This window comes from Pagrus pagrus (assembly GCF_965226575.1).
Source record: "Pagrus pagrus genome assembly, chromosome: 2".
NCBI lineage: Eukaryota > Metazoa > Chordata > Actinopteri > Spariformes > Sparidae > Pagrus > Pagrus pagrus.
Genome location: NC_140186.1, coordinates 14,094,858 through 14,100,857, shown reverse-complemented (window position 1 = coordinate 14,100,857; position 6,000 = coordinate 14,094,858).

Below are 6,000 nucleotides of genomic sequence, written 5' to 3'. Positions count from 1 at the left end.
TTCATTGTCGAACACACAGCATGGGAGTTTTGAGGGATATTTACGGGAGTTGACGTTCAGGTGTGTTGAATGCTGAATTCTAGAGGATAGAGAAAGCACTCACCTCATTAGAGTTCGAGTCCGAGTCAGAGCCGGAGCTTGAGCGAGCAACTCGTTTGTGTGCTGCCTCCATCTGCAGAAAATCCACAAGTAACACATTTGATATTGCCCACATCATACTATTACAATAACAGTAACTGTATCAAAATATAAGACTGGTGTTCATATTCATTATACACTTACAGGATGAGTCAGAGCGATGCTCAGGAGGCATCCAAGCACAAGAGCTACCTTCAGCATGGTTACAGTGATCAGACCTGTTGAAAAGAAAAGAATAAAGACTTGATCAGATGAACAGCTTTGGAAAGAAAATCTGCAAAATTACCTTTCAACTGCACAGAAAATACAAAAACAAAAGACCAATAATTACCTTCAAGTCAGCTTCAGCAGACTGTCTCGCAGAGGATGCTGTTGTCGTATTGCTCTGAATGTTGAGTTTCTCTTATATACAGTTACAGGAGCTGTTTACATTTCATCAGCATGTAAAGATATTGGGAAATTGCAATTATTATGAAATCTTTAACCTACACATTTTAAGGTGTGGACATAGGCAGGCCAGGTAATGTCTCTTTTTTTGTTTAGCAACTTTTAAACTGCCCTTACTCCACGTGCATGATGTGCTTTTGTTCAGCAAAAAAAACAGCTATGAAATGGACTTATCATTTTGTCAATTTATCAAAGTATAGAGCTGACAGGGAACCTGGTATGTAAATGAAAAATGACAGGGACCAATAAAAATGTACAAATAATTGGAGATTGTCACTCAGAAAATTGCTCAACCTTCATCAAGAATGTAAAAAATATTGTTTTGCTGTTTTTACATACAAACAAGGCAGAAAAGGCTGTACACTCTATATACATGTATAATGATTTGATCCAAACTCTTTTATTTTTTTTAGTGCCTGCTTCATTGAAAGCTTAAGTACAGTATGTATAGAAAATCTGCCCAATCAGCTGTCAAAGGTGTTTTGACATTTGTCCCAGTTTGAAGTGTGATGAAATGATGTCTTTGGGGGGATTATCCTAATCTCTGAACTAATCTAATAGCTGTTAGGAAACAGTGAAGTGCTGTTGCTCTCGACATGATTCATGTGAAAGGCTTTATGTTGTTTGTGCACGCTCCTTTTCGTGCAACTTTTTCCATCTACTATTCAGGGTATTTTGTTTGAATATCTTCTTGTTAAATGGACAAAGTCTCATGTTGGTGGATTACCATTGATAGATTTTGAATTTGACATCTCTTATACTATTTTGGCTTTTGTAAACTTAAATGCTACAGTGTCAAAATACTTAAAAAAAATACATTCAACAATTACAAAAATATGCTAAATCCAGGGTACGCTGCAGTACCTGCCCTAGTACCGTATGACCTCGTCTGACAGGAAGACACTATGGATAATATACTCATCAGCTGATGTCTGAGTCATCTTTGTAGGATTTCAGCTCTGAAGTCAGAAGGAGGTGTTGTGTTTCTGCCAGCTTATTGTCTCAAATTTTGGGATTTGGTGGGGCTGTAACAAATGTTGGGATTTAGAGTGTGTCAGGGAGGAAATGAGTCCCAAAGCTTTCATTTCTCATTTCCCATGGCTTTTTATGTGTGTGTGTGTGTGTGTGTGTGTGTGTGTGTGTGTGTGTGTGTGTGTGTGTGTGTGTGTGTGTGTGTGTGTGTCCTCGCAGTAAAATGTGATCCTGAAGACAACTTTTGTAGCGGGAACTGTCACAGAAGCAACTGAGTGTTTACTGTATGTGTTGCTGTCTGTGGACAGATATTTGTCAGCATGATAATGTCACAACTGTGCAAGATGCAGTCACAAAACATTACAGCTGTGTGGTTCAGATCAAAATAAATGTCATGTTTGGAGATGGGTGTGGTTTGACCTATCAAAACTGAGTACACATGTAAAAGCGTAGTAAAGACTACTGAGTCATTGGTCAGAACATCAACATGTTGACAGGCTTCAGGCTGCTGTGATCCCATAGCAAGATGGTCTCTCGTCTACTATTGTCTAGTATTGCCATTTTTTCCCCCAAATTAAATTAATCACGTCCTGCTGCTGTCTTCTGACATCTAAAGAAACGGAGGTCTGCTGTAACTTGAGTCGTATTTTTTTTTCCAGAAGGTTATTTTAATTTTTCATGACATTGTGCTAGTGTGGTTCCTGTCGGGCGTGGAATGAAGTCTCAATACTTAGTGTCTGGACATGTTAACAATACTCAATGAGCTGAATGGTGGACAGCTTAGTTGGCTTATCGCATGTACATGTGCTTTCTTGTACAGTGTTCCTCACTTACGCTGTTATTGATTCCTATATTGTACACTGTGTCAAACAGTAAACAGCACAGGATTTTTTTATTTTTATTTAAAAAACTAAATTGATGAGGTATAAGAATAAAAAAAATCTAATTCTTTCAGTTACACAATGAAAGTGCGATAATAAATAAGTATAAGAGAGATAGCTTGATCATTTTTCAGAATAGTTTCAATGTTTATTCCCTTTTTAATTACTGAACATGAATGTCCAGAAATAATAAGCATATATTGAATTCAGCATTTGTCTGTCTGCCAGTTTGTTGTCTAATTTTCCTGCTGAAAGAGGAGAAGGAGCAGCTTCATGTGCAACACTTGCCAGTTTGTTGTCTAATTTTCCTGCTGAAAGAGGAGAAGGAGCAGCTTCATGTGCAACACTTGCAAGCAGAAATTGAAGCAACACTGTCAATAGGTTCGGTTTATAGCTGGCAAAGTTTGGTTCATCTGAAATAAAATCCCTTCATTTTAAGACTATGATTAGATCAATATCGAAAAGGTGGACCTTACAATTACATTAACTCTTTTGACTGTGACAGCAGCATGATCCTCTGTGTTTATACTTTCATGAGTATTTTTTAAAATGGGTGATTTTTACTTTTTAATCAAAAGTATTGTACTTCACTACATTTCAACTCATGTGCATCACAGAGTAAAAACAAAAGTCATATGAAAAGGTCTAAACTGTGCAATGTAACGAAAGAATCTAATCAACAGGAGAAGCTACTGGTGTTGGCTGCAGGACTCGACTCGACTCAACCTCGACTGGTTGGCAAATATGTGCCACTGAGATATAGACTATTACATATGTGAAAGACCTTTTTCCTGTTCAACAGCAATGTTTCTAACATGTCAACCATTTTTTTTCCTTTTTTTTTTTCAGAAGATGACAATAAAAGGAGAGTTGCAAAGGAAAATCATATAATATTTGTAATAGCCAGTAGAACTGGCTCATGATCACAGTCCTCACAAAACAGGCACAGACGCAGTCAGGTGAAACTGTCTAACTGTTATAATTTCTATGATGCACACCTTTTACACGGCTTTATCAATGTGTCTCATATATATGAAAAACAAGACAAACAAACGTACTCGATTCAGGTTTTGCAATTATGAAATGTATTAAGCAGGCAGTATAGAGCATACAGAGAAAGAAAACAGCTGTCATGACAAACTGGCTGAAAACTTATTGATCACTGGATGAATTTAAGATTTTATTATGTCGTAGTAGTAGCTGATTCAGTGGTTTATTGCCATAAGAGCTGAAGAATGAGCTGGATCAACTGTTGTTGAAGCAGTGTTGAACCAGCTGCTGTTGCAACTGAACCAAAACAGCATCATGACAACTTGACCCAAAACAAAGCTGATGTTAAAAAGTCAATGCCATTAAATACTATTTTTCGATTCATTTTGTGACTATGCAGTAGTTGTAGCTACAGTGGTGGTTGTAGTAGGTGCTGCAGTGGTGGTTGTAGGTGCTGCAGTGGTGGTTGCAGCAGCTGCTTGTAAGAGCTGAAGAATGAGCTGGAGCAGGTTTGGCGGTATTGTTGCAGGTGCTGTTGTAGTTGTAGTTGTAGCCTGGGTGGTGGTACAGGTCAAGAAAATAAGAAACACTGATTGTCAAAAACACAGCAGAGGAGTTTTAGGGATTTTTAAGTATCATTGTCGTTCAGGTGTGTTGAATGTCGAGTTCTAGAGGATAGAGAAAGCACTCACCTCCTCCGAGCTAGAGCTGGAGCTTGACCGAGCAACTCGTTTGTGTGCTGCCTCCATCTGCAGAAAATCCACAAGTCACATGTTTGATATTGCCCACATTACACTATTACAATAACAGTAATTGTACCAACATATAAAGACACCTGTGTTGATACTGATTTTGAGAATGTTTGACTTACAGGCTGAGCCAGAGCGAGGCTCAGGAGGCATCCAAGCACAATTGCTACCTTCAGCATTGTTACAGTGATCAGTCCTGTTGAAAAGAAAATAATAAAGACTTTTTATCAGCAAAATCTGCAAGCCACCTGCCTCACACAGAAAATACAGAAACAAAAATGAATATAGTTACCTTCAAGTCTTTACGATGTCAGCTGCAGAATCTCTTGCAGATAGTCAAGGTTGTTGTCGTGTTACTCTGGATGTTGAACCTTATATATCTACCTCTTATATACGGTCACAGGAGCAGATGTAAACTAATCCGCATATAGCATTGTTGGGACATTGCAAAAATTAGGAAATCTTCCACCTCTACATAACAAGGTGCGGCTAATTATCAGAGACAGAAACCACACCTGGATCGGATGATATATGGCTTTCATTTAATGGCTCACTTCAGAAATAATGTACTATAGTGTGATGGATTTGTCTAAAATTAAATTTTAAATATGACTAGAATAGTCAGAAAACATTTAATATTACCACTGTTAAGGTTCACATGCTTTATCCTCCAACTATCTGTATTGGCAAATCAGGAAAGAGACGACACACATGGGAACACCTGGTCTTAACATTACAAATGAAGTGACTTAGTGGCTTAGGCAGGTAACAGGCAACACCTGTACAGCACACCCACTTAAAACGGTCTTCAGAGGTTCTCTATTTCCACTTTTTTATGTTATTTAATCATTGCCAGTCATCGTTGGCTACATTTACACACACAAAATATTCTGGGTTTTGTGATAAAAAGACAATATTCCTATTAAGCGGTTGGCATGGCAAATGAAATTCAATGTTCTACTAATATTGCCATGTAAAACAATAACTTTGGAGAGAAACAACCTCATCAGTGCTTTTTGAGATGTGAAACATTCAACATAAAGCAAACCCAAACAAATAAAGCTGTACAGACAAATAAGGCATGCATAAAAGATCAGTGGATAATCCAATTAATGTGTCCTTACATATTTTTTTATCATGACAAAATATAGATGCATTTAAATAGTATTCCACCAGTAGTGGACAGCCTCCTTCTTTAATTTATTTTTGAACCACGGTCTGCATTGTCATATTTGCTCATATTCACAAACCTGTTGTTATCCAAGTCTTTCATGATGTCTTAAAGTAGGTGTGTTGCTAAATCAGACCGGAAACGTGGGCTTCTCTTTTGGATGTGAACATTATCCCCACCCCAGCCATGCAAACTGTTGGCCAAGCAACTCACAGAGCAGACTGTAAACAGGCAACAGGCAGTGTGTCGCAAGCTGCCATAAAAACCTCAATAGAGCACTGTAGGGATGACTTGTTTTTATAGGCTAACCCAGGCATTAGCATCAACCTGGTTCCCCCGTCAAAAAACCTATGGGAATTTTCCATAGGATTTTCGAATATTGCAGAAAATAAGCTCTGTGTCATCATGAGTAGTTATCAGGTAGACATTACCAAACAAGGTGTGAAGTTGCACATGATTAAGTGTGACTAAGCTGTGTCATTTTGAGAAATCTGAGGTGTGTCTTAATGATTGATACTTAAGTATCGATGCATGATGAGCCACACACATACTTGTACAGCACAGGTGAGTGATACAGTTGGTGCTAAGAGACTATGTGAAATGTCCTGATCTGTTTTAAAGCATAAACAAGTATGGTTCACTTATTTAGTTC